Raw genomic sequence first — 13,789 nt, 5'->3', positions numbered from 1 at the left:
GTGTACAAATATCCTCTGTGTGTGTGTGTGTGTGTGTGTGTTTTTATTGGTATGGAGATACAGTGATTGGTTAATACCATTCATCTACAGAAGAGTTACAACTGAGAAAACCCTATTTGTCTTCTTTTTCTCCTTTCTCAGGGCGAGAATTAAACTTCTTTTCTCATATTACTTTCCAACACAACATTAAGAAGAAAATACACGCCAACAGTTTGGCTTCATTAAAAATAAATGAATAAAAGGCAATAATGATTCTTTCTAATTTTTGGTACAAGGCCACCAATTTTAGGAGGAAGGGTACAGTCAATTATATTGACTGCAGTCTGATTCTTATTTTATCAACCTGAAAAGGACGAAAAGCCAAGTCAACCCCAGCAGAACTTGAATCAGGACATGAAGAGCCAGAAGAAAGCATTTTGTCTGACATGCTAATAATTCTACAAGCTCACTGCCATAACGATGACAACCACAATAACATGTTGGATTGTACTTGCTACCTAACAATGTCAAAGAAACAAAAACCCAAGAAAGTCTCAATTAAGAGTCTAAGAACAAAAAAGAAGAAATCAGATCTATAGTTAATCAATCAACAGAGTAATCAATCAACAGAAACATGTTTAAGCAATCAATTCATATGTTTTCATTCTGAAAGAAATTGGGTAAGTTGCTTAAATGGGGTGGGGATAATAAACCAAATCTTTATGTTCCTGAAATTAATAGAATTAAAAAAAAAAAAACTGTTAATCAATTCCTTCTTTTTTTAATAGGTTTGTTTTGTGGATGTCTGAAGGTATTATATTCCTAAATGATAAATAAAAAAATAAACCAGATCTTGGAGGAATCTAGCGGTGCTTGGCATTGGTAAAAATTATTTAGCAAAGCCTGTAAATTTATATAAGTTTGTTTATATACTTATAAATACACATATACTTATATACATACATTTCTTATAAACACACGCATTTCCTATATACATACATTTCCTTCGGTTATGACTGAACGCCATGATGGGGTTAATACTCCAATCCATCTCGACTGTTCTAGAAGCAGGTTCATCTTTATACGTTGATTATCTTCATATGTTCACCCATCTGTATAGGACTACCAAGTTTTATATGCCTACTTTTGAAATATTACTAATCCATATCTCTGGAAGTCTGCCAATAGACCACTGTGAAAGGCAGTTCTCAATAAATAACAAGAGTGTTCTGACTAAACTAGTTTGGTCTTAATAAATAACAAGATGAGTGCAACACACCAGGAAATGCTATCAAATTAAACGGTGAAGATACGTGTAAGAAAATAAAAATTAGAGTGCAAATTAAAATGAAAGAACACATAACAAGGATTGGAAGACAAAGCTAAAAGTAGCTTATTATCATAACATTGGTCACGAGAATAAACTAATTACTTCATTAAACATATTCCTACCTAATTACATTTTGGCACTGAAAATAACAGTAATCAAATCATTCTCAAATTATTCAGTCTGGGGAAAAAAAGTTCCATGTTTGTGTATGTTTACATGTTGTTCCCGAAAACCAACATGTCAAAATAAATATAAAACGATAAACAATAAATAAAGCAAAAATTATCCATTTTGGAAAACTGACAGAAATATCTGTAAATGACAGACTGGTTAAAACTGGAGACTTTTTTATTTTACAAATTGTTAACAGAAAATAAGTTAAATATTTAATGAAGCACTAATTACACAATCCAATGAAAATTTATAAATAAACAGAATGTTGATAATACACAAAGGGATTACCTCAGTTCTTGATATAGGAGTCATGGCAACTATCTACTCTCCTACCCTTTTCATACAACTGAACATGTTTATAATAACAAACACAATGTTTCAATACTCTCCCCCACCACCACTTCATTACATGACCCTCAAACAACGGCTAAATTTTGTACTAGATAAACTACATCCTGACTGGTTGTCAATGAACCTAGTTAATATTTGACAGTCATGCATACAGCAAGACACGACTAGCAATGAATAACAGACCTCAACAGAAGCAAAACCTGCACGACAAGCTAACATCTGCACTATGTAACCTAAATTTTTTGTCATCTTTCATTAAAAGGACCACTCTGGAACAAGTAGTACTCAAGTTCAAGCACTGGAACTGCTAACCTTGTTACCTGGCCAACTAAATATCACTATTATGTCAAATGTCACTAGAACCTCAATGTCTCAACTCACAATCAATTTAAATAATTTTGAAAATCAAAAGTTCTCGCTAAGGACCAGACCAGTGAAATTTCAATGACCCTATCTAAAAAAAAAAGAGAATTTAAAGACAGCAAAAGGAAGTTGTATATAAACACCTCTGGTGTAAAATTCTCTATAGCAAGGATACATTGACTAAATTACTTTGACCTTAATAAATAATATGATGAGTGCAACACAACAGGAAATGTTATTAGCCTAAATAGTAAAGATACAGGGGTTGGACAAAATAATGGAAACACCTTCAAGTTTCAAACAAATTTATTTTAATATCAGGTAGGACCACCTTTGGCAGTAATTACAGCTTGAATTCTATGAGATACGGACTCGTGCAAAGTTTGAATTGTTTCCAAAGGAATTTTTGTCCATTCTTCAGCTAAAACAGTTTCCAGTTCTTGTAGTGATGATGGTGGAGGATATTGACTCCTTACTTGTTTTTCTAAGATGCACCATAAATGTTCAATAATATTGAGATCTGGGGAGTGTGGTGGTCAGATAAGATGTTCAACTTCACTAGAATGTTTCTCGTGCCATTCAGTAACAACTTTAGCCGTGTGAATTGGTGCATTATCATCCTGAAAGATTGTGTACTTCTTGATATTTCTCAAAGACAAGAGCCCACTGGTGGCTAACATATTGTAAGTCACGAGTAGAGCTTCATGCAATCATAACACTGATGATGATGTATGACTCTCCACCTTTATTTCTCTGTCCAGAATTAGTGCTTTAGTAGCAGGGGTAATTATATAGCAACTATGAATTTGATAATCTCAGAGCCATATTATACTAAAGATGATGATAGTGTTTAATTGGTAAATAACAAACATGCAAAAATGTAAGGACTGATAAAAAAAAATTACATGATATCCAAATTAAACACTGTTACTAATCAAACCGTCTTATTTTATTCACAAGATGCCTGGAATATTGGGCTTCAAATTCTAAGAACTAGCTCACCTAAGAAACACACACACACACATTTTTTAAATAGCTGGTGGAAATTATCAAAACCTAACAGGCAGCCCTACAAGATAAACTAATTTACTCGTGTTACACTTATCTTTTCTGAAAACATCAATATATTACTGATAACCTTCTAAGTAAAGAAAAGTGTCTGTGACTAGATTCTACAGAATTAAAGAAACATTCTCTCCTGTTGGTATTGCTTAGATGACTTATAAACTTAAAAAAGAAAAGGTCATAAAAGTATATATTGAATTTCTTTCACAAGAGAAATAAACAGATTTTATTTTCTGTTAGTAAAATTAATGGCATTGTGGCCGTCAATGATAAAGTAGACCATAAAATAAAAACGAGTTTAATTCAGTGAGATTATAGCGAAAGCTGCTGGGGTGAAGTCTGAGTGCATCAGTTATGACCGTGGGTGCAGCTGATCTGTTTGAGATATTTGACAAGATGAAGCATTAGCTATTTGATAAGAAGAACATATTACTACAGATTAGTCACTTCAAAAGCCTACCATCAATGTAGTAGAAACTTCATTTGCAAAATGGTTATCTTTAGAGGTTCCAAACATGGAGAAATGGTACTGATACTTCATCTTAATAATTATTTATAATCAGAAAAAGGAAATGTGTTCAATGTGATAAATCTGAAAGTGTATTACATGTCCAGGACAGGAAACATAATATCAAATGGAGAATAAATAAATAAATTTCTTCTTCTTCTTCTTCATTTAGCATCAGTTTTCCATGCTAGCATGGGTAAGATGGTTTGATTGGGGCTGGTAAGCCATAGAGCTGCACCAGGCTCCAGTCTGTTTTGACTTGGCGTCAACAGCTGGATGCCTTTTACATGTCACCGGCACTGGCCATAGCTTGACATGTCTTCTCAAGCACAATAAATGGCCAAAGGTCTCAGTCTTCCATGTTACCAAATCTCTTGAAGCATAATCAACAAAGCAGAAGCACAAGCCAACAAGGTAGCCTTTATGTGGTCACTGATCCTGCTAGAAATAACAGTGAAATCTTCCTCAACTCTTTTGATTTCAACCAACCTGAGACTGCTCCTGATTTTTGGATACAAACTTCCTGTTTTCAAGTGATCCAAATTAAAACCTTCCTTCAAAATTTCATGATATTATAAATGCTATCTTAATAGTGACAAAATTATTTTGCTAAATTCTTCATTATTTTCAAAAGTAATTGAAACAAAAGCCATGTATTTCAACAGAAACAGAAATTAAACCACACACAATTGTCTTTAAAATAAAAAAAAACACACACACACTGTTTAATTTAGTGACCATTTCTAAAACAAAAGAATACATCACAAGTGAATTGAAAATCTAAATTCTTCAGTAGTGTAGTGATGTCATTGACAATATCATCATAATCATTTAATATCTGTTTTCCATGCTGGCATGAGTTACATCGTTTGACAGGTTTTGACAAGCTGAAGGACCACAGTGATCTCCAATGCCAGTTTTGGAATAGTCTGATGCCAGCCACTATACAGAATGTACTGGGTGCTTTATCCGTGACATTGGCACTAATCAGGTCACCAGCTTGTAAGACAAAGAAAAGCAGCCCTCAACTGGATGAGAGTATAATAGAGAGCGAGGCAGTTTTATGCCAAGGTACTGAAAGAGAGACAGGCAAAGGTGTCTTGCTATAGAGGAGATACATGGTTACCCTGCACTACAAGGGTGAGTAGAAGTAGCTGGAAAGAAAAAAGATGTTTGTGACAACAGAGAGTATTGTCAAGGTACAAGAAAGTGAGTATATGAGAGAATAGAGAGCATCAGAAAGTGGATGCTGGATTAAATTCATGAGAGTAACAGATGCTGGAATATCTAAGAAACTCTGTTGACAGCCTAGAGTGGTTCTATGTGACATGATTATCGTAATGAAGTAGTTCAGTTGAAATACAGCTTAAATTGATTATAAAGACTAACTACGCACAGCTATAACTATTAAACATACCTCAAAGAAAACAGCTTAAAGAAGAACACAAAAATTTGATCATAAATTTGTTTTTTCTACACTTTTTAATTAAATATTGACAAAAAAAAAAGCCATTAAAAATTTTCACATAAAAGTTTTTAATTCCAACAAGTCTGATTGGAGATGACCCAACTCATATCATTAAATGATCTTTTTTCTAATTTCCTCTTTTACCCTTCAATAACTACCCCTCAATAATAGATTTTGGGTCTGAATTTCTTTGAAAACCAGAAATACTGTTATCATACTGATGTTTTTCTTTTTGTTTTTTTTAAATTTCCAATTTACTTTTGTATAAAATGAATATATGTTACCCCCAAATAATCCTAAGATCAGCTTCTGTCAGGTAAAGGGCTATAGCTGACAATGTAAACCAGTATATAACTGGTATTTAATTTATTGATATGGCAAACAGGCATTGGAGATGAGAAGAGAGGAGCAGCTGAATAGTTTCAATAGTCTAACAATGGTCTACTCTCAAAAATTCTCTGCAAGTCTAACAATGCTCTATTTTCAGAAATTATTCTCAAGGCCTTCATTGTTCAAAACTAATTTAACCAAACAAAAAATATAACAATTAGAAAAAAAAACACTGTTAACAGCTGCAGTTTTGATGATTATTTTTCATTCTATTCAAATAGTTTGAGGGGGGGGGGAATCAAATTTTCTTCACATTTTGTTTGTTTTTACTTTTCTCCTTCAGATTACCATGATGAATAAAAGAACAAATCTTGACCATAATTTTATAAAGTACGCCTGATAATTGCTTTCTACCTTTATTATTTTGTTCTTGCTTTTTTTTTCTCTTCATCATTAGTTTGTAGTCTCAGATAATGACGGGTTGTTATTTAGATGGAAATATTTGCATAATTATCTCCTGTTTCCAGTGTGATGTGGTAGTGAAGATGAATATTTCCATTTTCAGCCGTTTTAACTTGAGCAAATTAAAATGATTTTGTTTTCCTTTTCCTTATACGTTAATCCAGGAAAACAGGGGCACAACCCATGGGCTTTGCAGGCCCTTCTAAACTGGTGAGACCACTGCAGTCAATGTGGCCTGAACATTGACAACAATAACAACAGCATAATGGATAAGCGATGATTTTAAGTGTAAATGTGTTTATGTATGCAAAATATAACACCTGAAAACAATTGGTGGTTATGTCAATTGAAAGGCAGCAGTGTAAATATACACTGTACAAATTAATGTTACTGCGAAAATGAAATATTTTGATAAATAAACAAATGTATGTGCACGCGAGAAAAAGTGGACATTCAATCTATATACACACATGAACATTCAAAATTGGTCTTAATAATGTAGTCTCTTCTATAAAAGATTTATTGGTACCAAAGAGTAATTCCCAAAACTCTAAAGAAATAGTTTTTAAAAAAGTAACTTGTCTTTTATTAGCACTTCAACAATTGCTCTTATCAGGAGTGTAAAAATTTCTATTAGTTAAAATTTCTACTAGTCTCATCAACGAGTAAATGAAAGGTGACTAAAAATAAATGAATAAAAAAATATCTTCAAAATCCTGAAAGCATGTCATGAAAATCAATGAAAAGTATATAATTCTAGAGAAGTTTCAAAACTGTACACATTGGTCTAACAGTTATTTTACAGCCACTCCTTACTGTTAATGAGTTTTACTTCTTAATTTTCTCATAAATCTTCTAATGAAATACAAAGTAGGTTCTCCATTAATGCAGCACAAATGCACACTCAACAGAACAAACATATATGTACATACATACACAACTACACACGCATTTCTATCAGGCCTTAATCTAAACCAGTATACGTGCAAGTAAATATTTTCAGTAGACATGGTTGCCAGGAATAGTGGTGGCAATGGAATGAGAATGAATGCGTATTTACATTAGTGGATAGATATGCAGATATTTTCATTAAGGCTTTTGAGAAGCACTAAAAGCCTTTTATTGAAGACTAGAAATTCAGTAAATAACTGATATATTTATTCATTAATTTCTGTTTTAAAAAGAGCAGAAATCTAAATTATATCATGAATGGAAAAATATTATGTTTCTCCAAGACTTAGTGTAAAATAAGCAACAGTCCATTGTTTTAAAGTTGAAAACAGAAAGTCATGTTTATACTGAAAATATTTTATTTATTTTCAGAAAAAAAATTATGTTGCCATAAAAAATAAAACACTTGCTCTTTTCTTTTTTCCAAAATTTTAAATGACAATTATATTTCAAGACTATAAGAAAGAGGTCCTATTGTTCCTTGTTCTCATTTGGTAAATAACATGTCCAAATTTACCAAACATCTGGTAAATAACAACGATGCATTTAGGTTCCTTAACCCCCCCTCTCTCTCTCTCTCTCTCTCTGGTTGCTAATCTAATCCTCAAATTGCCAGACATTCATTGCCTATGAAGCATCAATATACACTTCAGAATTAACATTAAGGACTTTTGCTAACTTTAGAGCAATCCAACCCCTTAAACTTGATCAATAACAGATATGTTCAAGAGTTACATCTGGTCAGTTGAAAATGAAATACTTTTTAATGTAATGTTTTATCCTTTATTTTTTACTTGTTTCAGGTATTAGACTGTGGCCATGCAACAGCACTGCCTTGAAGAATTTTTAGTTGACCCTAATACTTATTTAAAAAAATAATTCTTTAAAGTGACTAGAACAACATGACAGAATTCATAGACTTTCCCTCCAATTACAGCAGCTACAAATGTAAAGGAAATGAGTTCCAGGTTTAGTAAAGCCAGCAGTAAGTAACAGTCTACCAACATACAGAAATTAATGAAAACCAATTACCAAAAAAAAAGAGAAAACAAAGAAAAAAGTTCCTTGAAATATTATCTTCCTCTATCAGAGAACTCCTCCCTAACACCATCATACACACACACAAACACACACTCCATCATAATTTTATCATAATTTCTAATCTATATCAGTTTATGTTTTCATGCTTTGGCCTTAAAAACTACTATTTATACACCCAGCTGTTGTTTCTTGGTTATCAAATATGCTAAAGGAAAAGGTAATAAAAACAGCATAGATAATGATGTAAAATGGAAATAAATAGGTGAGGGTAAATTGTGATACACCTTGATATGTAGGACATAGGTATGAAGAGAATAACTGGAGGCCAAGAAAAATGAAAATCTCAAGAGAGTATGTAACTTACAAAGCCTTGTTCAATCTAAAAATGGCTTTTCTTGAAGTAACATGGACATGATGAATTTGCATTACAAAAGAATGTGTAGAATATGTAAGGTCCTCACTTTTGTGAGACACTGTTACATCCTATCTTTTAAAGGATTTGGTCTGGAAGAGGGGGCTGTATCCATAGTTTTAGCAAGCCTCTTAGAAAAATGTATATTCATCATACCAGCTCATCACACACACCCTTTTAATCAATAGTTATAACATATAAACTTATCTATAATGATGTGATCTAAAATGCCAAGAACTGATGTGATAGTGTGTGTGTGTGCATGCATGTGTATGCATGCGTGTATGCACATGTGTGTGTGTGTGTGTGTGCGTGCGTGCGTGCGTGCATGTTGTGTGTATGTATGAATGTGTGCTAGAATGTGTGTGTGTGAATCTGAATGTGAATGTGCACACATAAATGTGTGTGTGTGTGAATCTGAATGTGAATGTGCACACATAAATGTGTGTATGCATTCAAGAATCTCTTATATACACATCTACTTAACTAAACAGCCAACAAAGTCTTAATCAATAAAGATTATTATCCTCCATTGATACTTTCGTAGTCAGTTTTAGACAGAAAATAATGAGCAGCAACAAAGTAGGTTTAGACAGCAACAAGAGTCCATTTAAAATTGTTAAATGTATAAAGATAAAGCAATTTTGGAAAGCAGAATATCTAACTATTCAATAATTGGTTGTGTATATGAAATATGCCTAACAAATCAATTAATACAGATTAATCAATAAGTCAGCAATAATTTGGTTAACCGAAGCCATTTCAAAACACTACGCAATATTGATATTCCTATCTATTGCAATTTCTCTTTCTGTACATATCCATTTATTTTTCAAGTGCTTTCACTCATCAAAACTGTGGCCATACTGTAGCACCATCTTCTGGATATTGACTCAAATATGAATTTTACAGAGTTTTACAAGACTGGAAATCAAAGCGGCCCCCAGGTAGGGTTTAGGCTTGGAACATAAATGGTGTAACCAAATATCACATAATATTCAATCCAATGCTCTACCAATTCTGCCATCCATCTGCATTGTATGGATCGTATGCGTGTGTATAGGCACAATCCTGGTTGTGTGGTTAAGAAGTTTGCTTCCCAACCACATGGTTTCAGATTCAGTCCCACTGCAAGGCACCTTGGCCAAGTGTCAACTACAGATGCAGGCCAACCTAAAACTTGTGAGTAGATTTATTAGACTGTAAACCAAAAGAAGCCCGTCGTGTGTGTGTAAACGTCAGTGTGCGCATGTTTGTATTTATTTCCATACCTGTCTGGTTGGGGGGCCAAGTAAACCTAAGATGAAGAAGGTTGGCAAAAGACTGGTAGAAAAACAAAAAAATACATTTATGTGAACCAACAACATAAATATACTTTGGGAAGGACTTAAATCAATAAAATCTTTAAATTTTTCCATACTTTAAAATTCATGATTTATTAACTTGTGATAAACTTTGTGCCAGTCTCACTTGTTTTAATATAATCTGGAGATTGATATTACAGCATTGATAATATAATTTGGATATTGATATTAGATGTTATAATTTGAAACAGAGAAGAGCATCAGACTTAGGGTTGGGACACACACCACACACATCTATCTCTTACAACTTTGCAATAGTTTTGGAGCTATTGACAAATGCCATCTTTGTCTAAAATCTTCTCTCATGCCAGATGGGGTTCTATTAGTCTTGATTTCATCATTAGTTAGTGTATTACATTATTGTTCAACAAATATTTTTAGAAAAAAGGGACAAAGAAAATATCATTACTGTTACTTTTTATTTATTTATCTTATTTATTAATTGAATATATAGTTCAATGTGGTGAGAAATTGTAAAAGAAGCCCTACAGAGGAAAACACTACATGACATTGTACAAAAATATTTGAGGTAGGGGAGTACAATTAAAAAAGAAAAAAAACACTTCTTGCCCACAAAAGCAAAACCTAGTTTTAATGATGCACAAGTGAAAAGAAGAAAACAATTTAATTGCAACCTATTTCAATTATCAACCAATATTCAGCTGTTATCAAATAATAATAATAATAATAAAATGTAGTGAACAAAATGATAACGGAGAAATCTAAAATTTGCCAGATTATTTCCCTTCTGGTGTTATCAGTTGCTATTTATTTTATTTATTCCTGCATGCTGCTATTTACTCAGAACACACACACACACACTTTCTCATCTTCAGACAGCAAGCTATCTCAGTGAAAAAAAAAACCCAAAATGGAGCTCACCAAAAAACACATCTCTAAAAGTAAACCAGTCACTGCTTACTTCATTGAGTACTGACCCAGTTGCTGTTATTTCATGAATTAGAAAATAATAAAATTGGATGTCATCCAACAACTCCAAGAGAATAAGGTCAATATGCCAGCAGCATTTGGCAAGTGTCTCCATACTTCATCTAATCTACAGAACCTCACGCAACCTGAAGTTTCTATCATGTCAATGCTTTAATCACTTCTCTCTATGTAAACTTTAGCACCAACCAAACCAACATTATAGGTTAGACATTTTCAACATCACAGAGAAAAATCACATCAGTGTGTGTGTGTGTGTGTGTGTGTGTGTGTGTGTGTGTGTGTGTGTGTGTTGAGTGTGTGTATACATGCATATACAGAGAGGAAGAGAGAGATGCTAACATTTGTTTCTTCTATTTGTGCATAAAATTATAGACAGGTTTTACATTCTTAGTGAAAATATTTTACAAGCAAATGTTCCTATCAACACCAACATCTATGGTACTATTAACTGGTTTTTATGTTGCAAATAAGAAACAAAAAAAATGAAGCTTTAACACAAGCTGTGCCAAAGGAGATAATAATTGAATATATAAGATTCTATTTGAACCTGTGATTGTTGCTGACTCATGGCTAAAACATCATGAACATCTTTTACTGATCAATTCTTCAATACATTCTATTTATATCCTTTTATCAACTATACAAGCACAAACAATAGAAATAGCAGTGAAACCTCCCAAAAGTCACAGGTCTTTTTTTTTTTTAATGGTGAGTGATATGAAGGAGACTTGGTTGTCATTTCTAGCAGATCGAGTAACTACATAAAAGCTTCACCACCTCAATTTATCTTATCAGAATGACAATATTGTCTTCAAAGATAATTTATGAAAATGAACACTGAACTATAAAAGATCTGCTGTAAAAATTCAGGTAAATACATAAATTTGCAGAAAAATCCAACACACCTAGACAGTGATACAAAGAAATGCCATTTTAGATTAACTGTAATGACTTAAAAGCTATTGATAATGATGGTAAGATGGACACATGACAAGCAGCAAAAGGAAATTACAAAATTAAACCCAGAAAATAGATTTTTAGAAAATAGAATAAACTGAAGGAAAGAGAGGGAAAGTGGAAAATTAACATTTTTACTGATTAATCTTATTATTAAACCAGATGCTAAAAAGATACCAAAATGAATAAATAAGAGAGCATTAATGGTAGTTGGGTAGATTACTATTTGATAGAATCAGTTCAATAGAAACTTCAGTCTCTCTACAGATGAAATATTTGAATAATCATCAATAAGTACTCTGAATAGAAAGCAACCGATTTCTTTGATTGGAGTATGTGTTTTGGTAATTACTTGTATAACTATACAATACTCATTCCATCTAAGATAAAGTAAAACAAATAGAATATATAGAGAGATTTAAAATTCCTATTTCTTTAAATTGCAAACATTATATGTTCACTAGCGTCAGGGATATTTTTACATTTTAGTAAGTCAGCCAGAGATTTTTGTTTCAAACTAAAACTACATTCTTGCAATGATTGATGAGGTTAATGATAAAACAGTTTGGAAAAATAAATAAACAAATATATGTTTATTCTTCATTCAAGAATGATATCAACTCAAAGACTAAAAGCAAGAAATCAGTAAAGTATTGTAGATAAAGTTTTAGATGTAAAAACCTGAAAAAAAAAAAAAGAGTTGTTTTTATTGTAATACATATTTGATATTTAATTCAAAGACATTTCTAACAAGGAACTGTAGTTTGGATATGGTTTGACTTGTGTTATTCTTAGTACTTTTTTTCCTTTCATTGAATGAATATAGTAGAAAATGGGAAGGGGTGGAGAAAAACATTCTAAAATGATATTCCAACGTACATTAAATTACACAGATATTCTGTTATTGATTCGATATTGTTGGCAAAGCTTTCAATAACCAAAATATAGACTTGGAAAAATCCATCAATTCTCCACATATACTGTGGAAACTGAATTGATATGAGATCATATATATGTGTGTGTGTGTGTGTGTGTGTGTGTGTGTGTGTGTGTGTGTGTGTGTGTGTGTGTGTGTGTGTGTGTGTGTGTGTGTGTGTGTGTGTGTGTGTGTGTGTGTGTGTGTGTGTATAAAACAGAGCTTTTCTTCCTTAGCTAACAACAGAAATACATAAAAAAAATTTTTACAACAGATACGTTAATAACTGGGATAAACTTTCTTTCTCTCTCTCTCTTTCTCGTTACTTGTTTTCCTTTTTACAATTATTGTTGTATTAGAAAGGATTTCCAGACAAATACTTTTTCCTTTATTCAAGAAAAAAAACACGTATTTTGCATTAACTTCATACATATCTATATTAACATATGAAAATAGGGTTTTCTTTTGACTTGTCACACGACCATTTTTACAGGAAGAGGCAAGGCAATATGATTATTGATCTAAAACACTGAAGTCAACCTCAAAACTAGTTGGGCAAGATTTGAACTCAAGACCAAAAGTTACCAATCTACATGTCACAAGGAATACAGGACTGCTCTTTTCTACCTCTAAAACTTTATCAATTTTAAAAACAAAGTAATTTTTCATAACAGTTCAGAACTGGGTGCAACTTCACTAAAGGGATACTCCTTTTTGTATGCAATGAGTTCAAAGAGTAATGTTAAATAGTTTCAATCTGTCTGTAGACTGAATTCATGGCTCCATTTTCCTTCCAAGATGAAAATATTGTTTTACCAAGAAATGGCATAACTTTGTTCATGTTCTCAAGACAAAAAGCATCATTGGCACAGTTCTAGTAGATCCCCTTCTATACTGACATCAGTATGGCTAATTAGCCAGCAGCAAATAGCAGTGAGACTAATGAAGAAATATCCAGTAGAAAATGCAAAGAATTTGCATGCGACAATCCAAGACACTTGCAAGAGAGAAATAAAATGATAACTAATGGATGAGTTTGTTGCAAAAATATTCTTCCATGAAACCCCATGAGAGATCATAGAGCTTCCACTCCAACATGTTCATAACAGCCTCCCGACTCTCTCTCACATACATATATATATATATATATATATATATATATATATA

The 13,789-nt window shown here is 32.5% G+C and overlaps 1 protein-coding gene across 6 annotated transcripts in view; it reads right to left on the bottom strand.

The window, feature by feature from the left end:
- Positions 1-13,789, bottom strand: part of LOC106884484 (activated Cdc42 kinase-like) — a 244,007-nt gene that overhangs the window by 193,428 nt on the left and 36,790 nt on the right. The window contains exon 1 of one of the 6 annotated variants that reach the window (XM_052972236.1): positions 1,772-1,790. The exons of the other annotated variants lie outside the window; for them this stretch is intronic. The gene's annotated coding sequence lies outside the window, so the exon portion shown is untranslated. Of the gene's footprint in view, positions 1-1,771; positions 1,791-13,789 lie in introns of those variants that run through there. 6 annotated transcript variants of the gene reach the window in all.

This window comes from Octopus bimaculoides, chromosome 12, assembly GCF_001194135.2.
Source record: "Octopus bimaculoides isolate UCB-OBI-ISO-001 chromosome 12, ASM119413v2, whole genome shotgun sequence".
NCBI classification, from domain to species: domain Eukaryota; kingdom Metazoa; phylum Mollusca; class Cephalopoda; order Octopoda; family Octopodidae; genus Octopus; species Octopus bimaculoides.
Note: the sequence above shows the minus strand (reverse complement) of the source record. Positions and strands in the feature narration are given on the sequence as shown.